This window comes from Eucalyptus grandis, chromosome 2 (genome assembly GCF_016545825.1).
Source record: "Eucalyptus grandis isolate ANBG69807.140 chromosome 2, ASM1654582v1, whole genome shotgun sequence".
Lineage (NCBI taxonomy): Eukaryota > Viridiplantae > Streptophyta > Magnoliopsida > Myrtales > Myrtaceae > Eucalyptus > Eucalyptus grandis.
Window position 1 is genome coordinate 8,923,535 of NC_052613.1, and position 13,247 is coordinate 8,936,781.

The 13,247-nt window shown below is 38.3% G+C and overlaps 1 pseudogene; it reads left to right on the forward strand.

The window, feature by feature from the left end:
- The first annotated feature begins 552 nt into the window (after positions 1-552).
- LOC104434402 lies at positions 553-9,500 on the forward strand (annotated as a pseudogene).
- The last annotated feature ends 3,747 nt before the right edge of the window (positions 9,501-13,247 follow it).

A 13,247-nucleotide genomic window follows, 5' to 3' on the forward strand; every position in this document is an offset into this window, starting at 1 on the left:
ATTGAATGGGAAATGACAAATGACATTTGAGGAACCGTTGGGCCGCACACGCGAAATAAGCCGAGACAAGAACTTGGTGCCGGTGCTATATAAAATGCCCAACTCAAAAGCTTAAATTTTAATCTAATGCGCGCTGTGGTTCCTAAACTTTTAATTTGTTCAATGTAATTTTTAAATTTTAGCCAAATGTGCAATGTCATCCATGAACTTCAATATGTCCAATATGATCCATAAACTTTTGATATATATTCAAGTTAATCACTGAACTATGTGGAGATTTTTAATATTATCTTTTAATTAATTCAAATTCCGGGCAATATTAAATATTTTCATTTAGTTAAGGGATTAAGTTGAATACATATTAAAAGTTCATGAATCACATTGAATAAATTGAAACTTCGAAGAAGGTATTGCAAATCAAGCTAAAGTTCAAGATCACATTGAATAAATTAGAGATTTAGGAACCGCATTACACATCATTTTAAAATTTGAAGATCATTTGTGTCATTTTTCCCAGATTTAGAGATGAAAAGGTATATAAGATTCACGCAAATGGGCAGCCACATTCAGAAGCAGCATTCGGAAGGTGCGAAGCGATGCGATGTCGATGCATTTTGTCCTGGTCTCGTCCTCGCAAAGCATCCAAAAAAAAAGTTGCTTGCGGCCGCCCACCGCCTTGCCTGCCAGGTCAAGGATTCCATACATGTCTCTTTTTTCAGCCTCATGCTCTTGCGACTGTCCCTGTCCTGGGCATGCATCACTGAATTTGCTTCACCCTCGGATCCCTCGTGGTCGACTCCGGCCCATGGCCCCGATCACCAGTCCTTCCCGTCTTAGGCACACGCGGCGATGGATCATGGGTGTGACGAGAACTAGGGACGCAGTCTAGACAATAGGATCGTGCCAAAGAGAGAGGGGATGTTGTGTTAGACAAAAAATTAATGATTCTAATCATGCACTAAAGAATAGAATTCAACCATCAATTAGAATCACACGCAGAAAAACACCACAAAAAATAAACCTAACATCTAGCCATTGTTCGAGTTTGTGTGCAACGGAAATCCATGGAGATTCGACGACAATTCGACGGCAATTATAGACGCACTCTACTAACCTAATCTCCTTGCATACTAATGGTATATTTCCAAATAAGAGTGTTTGCATTAGACTTTGTGATGTGTTTACTTAAATGAATGATTGTCCTCAAAAATTGCCTTCCATCAAGGCGAAAATCGTATGTGAAATAACTGTCACTTAAAAAAAAAAAGGAGGCTAATGTCAAAAGATAAGTTTTTATTTTAAAATCATGTCCCTTGAAAGTGGGATCACATTAAAGATGACATGTTGCACTCGTGTACCTCGGGGAAAAAAGTTGGAAACATATGAAAAAGTCAAGCATGCCAAGGTCAATTCCCAGGTAAATCCCATCCAGTTATAAATGATGTGACCCTCAGTCACTCTCCCTCACTCATTCACAAAACCAGAGGAAACATGGACTCTTCAGCCCTCGCCATCCTCCTGTCTCTCCTCTTCACAGCCCTCCCGGAGCGATCGGAACCGCCGCTGGAGGCTCCCACCTAGCCCGCCGCTGCTCCCCATCATCGGCAACCTCCACTTGCTGGGTGACCTGCCCCACCGCGGCCTCTGCCGCCTCTCAGCCTGGTACAGGTCAATCATGTCCCTCCACCTGGGCCTCGTCCCGACCGTCGTCATCTCCTCACCAAAGGCTGCCAGGTCGTTCCTCGGCACCCATGACTCCGTCTTCGGGAGCAGGCCCAGGAGCCCAGAGGCGAAGCTGGACTTCTACGCCACCAAGGGCCTCGTCTTCACCGAGCACGGTCCGTATTGGAGGAGCGTGCGGAAACTGTGCACCACACGCTTGCTGAACGCGGCCAGGTCCGGAGCTTCAACGGCATGAGGAGGGAGGAGGCAGACTTGCTGGTGGCCTCACTGGAGGACATGGCTTGTAGGATGATACTGGGGAGGAGCACGGACGGCGAGCACGATCTGAGGCAGCAAGAGTCGCCGGAGCTTTCAACTTGGCCATTATATGTGCCTTTTCTCAGGCCACTTGATCTTCAGGTACGTGCAGGGCAATTCTTGCCATTCCCTTGGCTCCATCTTTAGTTGAGAAAGTTCGTCATTTCAATTATTGAAGAAGGCATAGATCATGCATCTCCCTGTATCATCAAAATGTTCGAGTTTCCATGTCTTCTCATAGTACATCCTTCAAATACGATGATTTCACATGTGGTTCACATATCTGCGAGCACGTTTGATGAACATAATCGACAAAAACAAACATTGCCATCGGAACATGGACAGTTGCAGTGTCCACAGACACGCTCCAGGCGTACATTAAGAGGGAAATTCCACATAACGAACTTCTAATCGATGATGGAACAGTCATCTTCCGCTACTAATGATCCACCGCCTTTCTGGTCTATCTTCTGTGGCAAGTTTGAGCAAGCAACTGATGAAGTTTGTCGTTCTTAATGGTTAACTCGGCTGTTCAAGGCAGTCAGAAGGACGGTCGACAAACTCTTAGAGAAGATTATCGACGACCATGTGCGAGATGCTGCTCATTGCTTTCAAATGATGAACCTTTTAGAAATCAAACCAAATTCATCGGTGCCAATAACTGTTCAATACCTGCATTTAAAAATAATCATAACTGTAACATTATTTTTAATGAGTATGTTCGTATTTCTAGGTGTGGTGATTGTTTCTAGAGATTATTAATATTTTTAAAGATAAGGTGAGATATGATAATTGTTTTGCTAGTTTCTAGATCTTATCCGGAATTCTAGCTTTATCTATTAGGAAGAGTAAAGGTCATGTAACAAGTATATAGATAGGGAAGTTTTGTAATTATTTTTTAGGGATAGGTGCTGCAAAAGTCCTAAAACTTGTCACGAAAATGCATTTGAGTCATAAAACTTGCAAAAAGTGCAAATAAGTCATAAAACTTGTCAAAATGTTTCATTTGAGTCCTAAAATTGACACCGTTAACCTTTTCCGTTAAAAATGTTGACGTGGCATTTAAAATTAATTTTTATTTTTCACATGGCTTTTTTTAAATATATATTTAAATTAGATTTAAAAATTAAAAAAAGTGAAATTTTATTTAAAAAAGAAAACAGTTCAAAAAGAAAAAGAAAAAAATGGCAGCCTCGCCGGAGGGGCCGGCGATGATCGTCGGCCTTGGGCGCGGGTGGCCAACCCTCACCCGGCTAGGGCGAGGCCTCATTGGCCCCAAGTGAGGGCTGGTGACCCTTGCCAAACTTAGGCGAGGGTGCCCGGATCTCGTGCACGCAAGCCCTCGCGGGGCTCGGCGACCGTCGCCAGCCCCTCCAACAATGTCGCCGGCCCCTCCGATGAGGTTGCCTTTTTTTTTGAACTGTTTTCTTTTTTAAATAAATTTTCACTTTTCTTTTTTGTTGAAAATAAGATAAAATGAATAAATCTAATTTTTAGTTTTTAAATCTATTTTTTAAATGAATAAAAATCATTAAAAAAATCCACGTGGAAATTAAAAATAATTTTAAATGCCACGTCAGCATTTTTAAAGAAAAAGGCTAACGACGTCGATTTTAGGACTCCCATGAAACATTTTGACAAGTTTTAGGATTTATTTGCACTTTTTGCAAGTTTTAGGACTCAAATGCATTTTTGTGACAAATTTTAGGACTTCCACAACACTTATCCCTATTTTTTAAGGATAAATGCTACATAAGTCCTAAAACTTGTCACGAAAATGCAATTGAGTCCTAAAATTTGTCAAATTGTTTCAATCGAGTCCTAAAGTTAACGCCATCGACTTTTTAACGGAAAATACGACGTGGCATTTAAAATTAAATTTTTATTTTCCATGTGGCTTTTTAAAATTTTTTATTTAAATTAGATTTAAAAATTAAAAAGAAAAGTGAAAATTTATTTAAAAAAGAAAACAATTCCAAAAAAAAAAAAAAAAAATGGCAGCCTCGCCGGAGGGGCCGGCGACGATCGATGATCGGCGACGGCGGCGATAGCGGCGGTCACAGCAGGGGAGGAGCTGCATTTTCTTTTTCTTTTTTATTTAACAATTTTAAAAATAATTTTTCTTCTCTTTTTAGTTTTTAAATCTATTTTTTTAAAAATTGAATAAAAAATAATTAAAAAAGCCATCTGAAAAAGAAAAATTATTTAAAGGTCACGTCAACACCACATCAGCATTTTCCGTTAAAAAGGCTAACGGTGTTAACTTTAGGACTCGATTGAAACAATTTGACAAGTTTTAGGACTCAATTGAATTTTCGTGACAAGTTTAAGGACTTCTACAGCACTTATCCCTATTTTTTATGAAGGTGAAATAAATCTACAAGCCTATCTATCTTCTTCTCTTCCTTGTGTTAGTTGTGAGCGTTTCACCTTCAAATTACTTTCATCGAAGTGGTAACAAAGCTTACAGTTTGTGATTATGGCATCAACAAACAATCAACTTCCTCTTCAGTACCCTTGTCTTACCAAAGACAACTATGGTAACTAGGCCATTAGAATAAAGGCTCTGCTCAACGCCTATGGTGTGTGGGAACTCATCAACACTAGCTCTAACGAGCCAGAGAGTGAAGCTACCTTGAATCAAAACTAGAGAAATACCTTGGAGAAGGTATGTTTGAAAGATCAATATGCCTTATCAATCATCTATCAAGCTTTAGATGATTCAATGTTCGAAAAATTTTCGAACGCTACTACTGCTAAAGAGGCATGGGAGATTCTTCACAATACACATCAAGGAGTGTAGAAAGTTCAGAAGATTCGCCTTCAAACTTTGAGAGACGAATTCGAGATAATTCATATAAAATAATCAAAATCAATTGCTGATTATTTCACAAGAGTTTTGGTAATTGTCAATTAAATAAAAAGAAACGGAGAAGATGTTTCAGATATTCATATTGTCGAGAAAATACTTCGGCCCTTAGACAAGAAGTATGACCATATTGCTTTTGCAATTGAAGAATCCAAAGACTTGGATGCCATGATGATTGATGAGCTTATGGGTTCATTACAAGCCCATGAAGAAAGATTCAGAAGAAAAAAGTTTGAAGCAACGGAGGAAGTTCACCAAACGTGGCTAACCACCCGAGATGAGAAGGAGCAAAGAAGAGAACCCGCACAAACTCACCAAACAAACCAAGATCGTGATCATGGTCGAGGTCGAGGCCGCTTTCAAGGAGGAGGTCGTAGACGAAGTAGAGGAGAGATTGCTCGAAGTGACTGTAAACACCAATATTAAAGAGGTGTGCGTGGAAGAGGAAAAAACTCGACAGGCCAATAGTATAATAAATCTATAATTCGATCTTATCATTGTAATAAACTTGGCCATTATGCTTCTGACTGCTGGAACAAGGAGAGTAGCAAAGCAGATGAAAATGCAAACATGGTGAATGATGCCAATCAAATTTTATTATTGGTGTTCAAAGAAGATGAAGGAGGTCAAACTGATATGTGGTATTTGGACACAGGTGTAAGCATTCACATATGTGAGAGAAAAGAGATTTTATCAAGTTAGATGAGACAATTAAAGGTAAAGTCTCTTTTGATGATAACTCTAAAATTCTTGTCGAAGGCAAAGGTACAATTCTGATTTGCTTGAAGAATGGTGCACGTCAATTTATTACTAATGTTTATTATGTCCTAAAAATGTCTTTGAGTTCGGGACAACTTTTGGAGAAATGATATATTGTTCATATGAAAGATCTTAGTCTCGTGCTAAGAGATAGGAATAGTAAACTAATTGTGAATGCAAAGATGTCAAAGAACATGATGTTTACTCTCAATATAAAGAATGATATGTCTCAATGTTCGGCCATCTCAATTTGCTTTCTCGCAAGAAGATGGTCTATGACTTACCGCATATTGATCATCCCAATCAATTGTGTGATGGTTGTGTTATCGGTAAGCATTCCAGAACTAGCTTTCTCAAGGAAGCGATTTATCAAGTGAAGAAGCCGCTCGAGTTGATTCATTCTAATGTTTGTCGCTCAATCACTCCTCACTCATATGGTAATCATTGATAGATTGTTACTTTTATTGATGATTTTACTCGAAAAACTTGGGTGTATTTTTTGAAAGAAAAGACAAGTGTTTGATATGTTCAAATAATTTAAGAACCTAGCTGAAAATGAGAGTGGCTATTTTATCAAAGTTTTGAGGATCAACCATGGAGGAGAATTCACCTTAGTAATATTCAACAAATTCTATGAAGATTATGGTATTCCGCATTTCTTGACGGCTCCATATTCCCCTCAACAAAATAGCGTAGCAAAATGAAAAAATAGAACCATTGTTGACATGGTTCGAAGCATGTTGAAGAGCAAAAATTTGCCCAAGCAGCTTTGAGCTAAAGTTGTGTCATGTGCGGTCTATCTTCAAAATAGATGTCCCACATTTGGTCTCGAAGGCGTAACTTTACAGAAAGCATGGACTAGGAGAACACCAAGTGTTTCACACTTGAGAATTTTCGGGAGCATTGTGTATGCTCATGTGCTAGACTAGAAAAGATCAAAGCTAGAAGACAAGAGCAAAAAGCTCATCTTTATTGGAGATGACTCCCCATTCAAAGCCTATCATTTATTTGATCCTAACACTTTGAAAGTGTATATAAATAGAGATGTCAAGTTTGATGAAGACGACACATGAGAAGACAACCCAAAAGATGAAGTGAACACTTATGGCGAGACCAATCAAACAGAGTTGAAGGATCATTCAACACCTTCTTCTCCAGTATCTTCTTCAAGTTCATCATCGCCAACCTCATCAAATGGTGTCAATAAATTACTAGTGCCAAGATCAAGGAGATTGTCTGACATTTATGAAACTACCGACGAGATTCACCTTGTATGTTTTCTTGCAAATTGTGAACCACTTGTCTATGATGATGCAATCAAAGAAGAAAAATGGAGAAAAGCCATGAATGAAGAAATTGAAGCCATTGAGAAGGATCAAACATGGGAGCTTGTTGATCTATCAAAGGACAAGAAATTGATTGGAGTCAAATGGGTGTACAAGGCCAAAAAGAACGAGAAAGGAGAAGTGACAAGATATAAGGCTAGATTAGTCACGAAGGGGTACAAGTAAAAAAGCCGAAATTGACTATGAAGAGTTTTTGCCCTTGTCATCTGCCACACTTAGATTGATTATTTTTATCGCTACTCAAAGTGATTGGCAAATTTATCAAATGGATGTCAAATCAGCATTTTTGAATGGTATCCTTGAAGAAGAGATTTATGTTAAACAACCTAAGGGGTTTATTATGAGAGGTCATAAAGATAAAATGTTGAAGAAAGCTCTATATGGGCTTAAACAAGCACTCAGAGCATGGAATTCTAGAATTGATGCATATTTCAAGGCAAATGGATTCTCTCAATGTCCATACGAGCATGCACTTTATTTGAAGCAAGAAAAAGGTAATGTTCAATTCGCTTGTTTATATGTTGATAACCTTGTTTTTACAAGAAATAATCTAGCGATGATTTATGCTTTTAGGGCATCAATGGTGAAAGAATTTGAGATGACCGATAATTGTCTCGTGAATTATTTCCTTTGGATTGAAGTGAAGCAAAGTGCTAAGGGAATTTTTATTTCCCAAAAAGGATATGCAGAAAATATCCTTGAAAAATTAACATGAAGAATTGTACTCCGGTCAATACACAAATGGAGTGCGGAACCAAGTTTTCAAAGTTTGATGATGGTGTCGATGTTGATTCAACATATTATAAAAGCTTGATTGGGAGTTTGAGATATTTGACATGCACGAGACTGAATATTATGTATAGTAGTGGAATTGTGAGTCGATATATGGAGAAGCCAAAGTCATCTCATCTTAAAGCTGTAAAGAGGATACTTCGATATATCAAGGGTACTACTTCTCATGGCCTACACTACTATCGCTCTAAATCCTTCCAACATAGAGCTTATTCGAATAGTGATTATGGTGGAGATATTGATGACTGAAAAAACACTACGCACTTTGTATTTTTCTTGTGTGACACTGCTTTCACGTGGTCATCGAAGAAGCAATCCAGTGTCACTCTATCGACATGTGAAGCTGAATATGTAGCTGCATCCTCATGTGTTTGTCATGCAATACGGTTGAGAAGACTACTCAAAGATATTCTTATAAAGCATAAGAAAGCAACTAAGATTTTTGTTGATAATGTTTATGCTATTGCATTGGTGAAATATCTAGTTTTTCATGAACGAAACAAACATATTGATATTCGATATCACTTCATTCGAGAACATGTTAAAGAGAATGAGGTTAAAGTGTTGCATGTAAAGATGGAAAATCAAATACCAGACATTTTTACTAAATCTCTCAAGATCAATGCTTTTTGAAAGTTCAAGGGCCTACTTAGAATGATCAATGGAAGAGAATTTGGTTTAAGGGGGAGTGTTAGAAATTAAACCAAATTCATCTTAAACCAAATTCATCGGTGTCGATAACTATTCCATACCCACATTGAAGAAGAGTCATAACTGCAGCATTATCTTTAATGAATATGTTCACATTTCTAGGTGTGATGATTGTTTCTAGAGATTGTGATTATTTTTAAAGATAATGTGAGATATGATGATTGTTTTGCTAGTTTCTAGATGTTATCTAGAACTCTAGCTCTATTTATTAGGAAGAGTAAAGGTTATGTAACAAGTCTTTAAAGAGGGGAGTCTTGTAATTGTTTTTTATGAAGGTGAAATAAATCTACAAGCCTGTCTATCTTCTTCTCTTCCTTGTGTGAATTGTGACTATTTCACTTTCAAATTACTTTCATTAGAACCAACCCAAAGACCCTTGCGAAGAAAAGTATATCATCGATCAAACAAATATAGAAGCCATAATACTAGACATGATCCCGGTTCCTTCGAGACATCGTTGACCTCCATTGACTGGGCATTTTCTGAACTCATGAGGAATCCGCAGGTGATGGTGCGCCTACAAGAAGAGCTAGAGACCGTTGTTGGCTTGACTAAAATGGTTGAGGAGTTAGATCTACCAAAGCTAAATTACTTGGACATGGTGATGAAGGAAAGCATGAGACTCCATCCAGTTGGACCACTACTAGTTCCCCGAGAATCCATGGAGGATGCGTCATAAACAAATGCTTCATATCGAAGAAATCACGAATCATCATGAACGTATGGGCGATTGGGGGAGATCCTAGTGTGTGGTCGGAAAATGCTGAAGAATTTATCCCGAGAGATTCGCTGACAAGGGAATAGATGTGAAAGGGCATCATTTCAAGTTGCTTCCTTTTGGTTCAGGATGTAAGGGATGCCCCGGAATTCAGTTAGGCTTGATATAAGTAAAGCTTGTTTTGGCTCAATTAGCGCATTGCTTCAATTGGGAATTATCATAGGGCATGGTACCGAGTGATATGGACATGAGCGAAGGATTCAGCTTATCAGTTCCAAGAGCTAATCACTTGTTAGTAGTGCCAACCCATCGCCCGCTTGTTTAGATCCCCAAAAGTGATGCCTTTCTACTTGTCATCAGCTTTTGTTTTCTTTTCTGTATTTTGCTTTAGTTTTATAAGCCTATCCACGACTCATAACTTCTATTATGATGTATCCTGCACTAGAAGTGAACATGATTTCATAGTAAAACCGAGAAGCTGAGAATCAGATCTATGGAAATGCAAAGTAGCTTCTAGGTTAAAATATATATATATATAATCACTAAGCTTGACTTTCCATTTCTAGTGATATCTATCAGGGAGAACATGGTTCGGACAAGCAATTCCCATCTTAAAGTCAAGAACCGCTCACTAAGAACCAGTTCCAAAAAATTGGAACCGAGACCCATCCAATGATTTCATGGTCCAATCCGATTCCTGGGTGAGTCCACGGAACCGGTCCCCAATCCTTACAAAGTTGCATTCATCAATTAACATTATGGTAAACCCAGTTTCTATTTAGAGCAACAAAGCTTGTTCGACCTTATATTTAGGTAGAATTGCGAACTATTAATTTTGATTAAGGATTCAAAACTAAAGGGCATAATGAATAGACCATACTTGTTAGCTAAAACCTTAATTTCTTCGAAGTCCTAACCTCCACAAAGTTAAAACATTAATTTATTGATCCATATTTTTCAATGCCACCTAATTGAATCATGTGAGGCTAAGGAGAGACCTAGTTATACTCATAAAATGAGCCAGTGGCTCTCAATTTCATATTGTGACAACAAAGCGCCGCAACATTTATGACATTTCCAATTAGTTCTCTCTTTCCTCTTCATTTTTTTATTCTATTTTAGTTGAGAAAATTATTAGGATGAAAAAGAAAAGTGGGGGCTTAATCCTATTACATAAGTAAGAGACAAAACTAGTCAATAATGTCTAATAACTACAAATATGTGTATATGTACATAAATATTTGGTTGAAAAGCTACAAAATAATTAAATAATTGAGATGAAATTTCTTTTTTAAAATATATATATATAGATATATATCGATTCAGTCCAGCTAGGTGGCTAGTGGTTCCACACTTAAAATCAGGAACTAGACCAGTACTTACTAGTTCCACTAAATTAGAACCAAAAACTAGACCGAACCTCATAGGCGATCTGGGCAATTTTCAATTCTTTTACATACCCTTAATATCCATTACTGAGACTTGTACTTTATTAATGTTTCATAATTTCCGTGTGTTTAAATATGAGTTGAGATCAATGGATTGCAACAAATGATGATTATTGAAGTGATTATTTACTGCAATCATTCAATTAAAAGTATAGATGAAACTTGCACAAACCTGTGAGATAGGGTAGGTTTTAAGTTACTGAATATGCAAGGTAGGTTCTAGGTTCCAAATTAAGGAACCTAGAAGAACCTAGAACCTACCCCTAGGTGGATCCTAGAACTGTTCACTCCTATCCTGCACCAATGTGGAACGGGTTAGATATTTTGTGAGAAGCAGTACACCAGAATATAAAGAAATAAGAACTACACCATTTCTCAGCCAGTTCTGAAAATAGAATACATAAGAAAATTGAGTATATTTCAACATCTTGATGGTCATAGGCCATTGTAATAGGTTCCTGATTTGTTTATCGTTTCTTGCATTTCCGTATAAAATTTGGGTCCAGTAGGGATCGTTTCTCTAGTCCAGTTGTGACTACTTTTCTCCCGAGTACCCCGGCTTTGTTAACTCAGGTAAACCCCCATCAGACACCAGCACTCCACTTTGATGCCGAAAGGGTTCCTCAACAGTTCAGTCTCAACCTCTAAGATCGGTCACAGACAAGCCAAGCACGGAAATTACCTCCTCGGGGCGCCGCGGATGTAAAACAATACCCTTACTTGATCTCGCATTTGCCAGAGTTGTATCCTCATTTAGGCTCTGGAAGCTGTTCAAAGGTTCATCCCTCCATGCCGCGTGCAACATCCAATTATCAACACTTGATACATCATGCTAGAATAAGAAAATTACATCTAAGACTCGTTGGAATTTAATTGAGACGCGAGTTTGAAAACTGCAACTATTGGGCAGAAATTAGAAGATAACATGTGTTGCGCGCAGAATACGGACCAAGTGAATCGGATAAAATAGTCGGAATGAAGGAAAGGAAATCGGATACTGGATTTACATAATTCGGTCCAAATATTGGAACCTACATTCACAGGAAGAGCAGGACGGAATTCCACTATAGAAACAAGCGATACACCGGATATTATAATCACTTGAGCACTCAAACACACTCTCAGTATTTCCCAGTCTCAAATTACACCCAAATAACTCACACAATATTTAGCCCTTCACAATTTCTAGTGAAATCTCACTCAAGGAATTAAATAAATTCTACTCACAAAAATTTAACCGGCTAAAACACTCGAGTATAATTATAATGAGAAAATTCCTCTCTGCCGAGAGCTTCTGAAGCCTCATGACTTCTCTCTTCAGCTCTGCAGCTCTCTTTCGGCCACCTAAATAACTCGGTGCACTCTTCTCCGTTGGACATCTCTCTCTTTTATAATATAGAAGAGTCTTCATCATATTGCAACGTGAGGAAGTCTTCTTCAGAGAAAGAAAGGACCAAGCAAGCCCACCATAATCCATGGGCGTCCTTGCATGTGCATGCATTAAAGGAGAGGAGAAAATGGACGTATGAAGCTTTCTTTCTTCTTCTCTCAAAGTCAACAATGGTGGCTTTGGCAGAAGACAAGAAAGGGAACAACCATCTTTGCATGCAAGCCACTTTTCCTCCCTACGTGAAGTCCAACCTACAGATATGAATAGAAGACAACAAAATAAGCCACACATTAGCCTCTTCACGCTTGCGGCTCATATATCCGCTTGCAATCTTCTCCTGACAATTTCGGCCAATTTAATGCGCTGCTTTGACTCGCACCTGGTCGAGTTCACATAGTCTCGTCAGTCCGATTTTATTCAACAAGCTCAAACTCGAGACATATTCACAACATGTTCATTTGTTTGTGTGGTATTTATAGTGTTTACATCATAACCACCTATAACCAGTTCTTTAGCAGTTTTAGCCATGCCTTCACATCCTCAAAGCTTTCGATTCCAATTCTTCACGTCACCACGAGTTCTCGTCTTCAATCGAATACTTCTTCATTGTATTTGTAGTTATAGGATGGTATAGAAACACTTATCGACAAGAAGCTCAAATACCTGAATATATCGGCCACTAGGCCGTTACACATCAATATCAATATTGATAAGTCCCTCCCAAATAACTCATGTTTGATGCAATAACTTTCTTGATTGTTGATACTCTTTAAATTATTGTTATAGTGCTACTAATCAAATTTTCAAATGTTTTTTTATTTTTTATTGATGACTTTTGCCTTTCTTTTGTCCTCGTCGATTTTAGTCGATTACTTGTAACACAATGACCAAAATTGGTCATTTTTAGGTATAAACACTTAGAAAGATCCTAAATGATGGAAACTATAATGCACTTACACAGGAGAGGAGAAATACAGAACATAGGCGGGCAAGTGACATGGAATTCGTTTGCTGAATCCAGACTAGCCAACAAATCGCGAGAAAAACTTGGAATTTAGTTCATAACCTAAAAACGACGGCCCGTGATATCAAAAACGAGAGAGAGAGAGAGAGGGGTAAAAAAACGACGACCCGTTTTCCCATTTTTCTTGGTTGTGTTCTGTGGACGAAAACGACGGGAAGCCATTGAAAAACGCAATCTGGTCTGTCCGGTCTCTCTCTGTCTCTCTCTGCC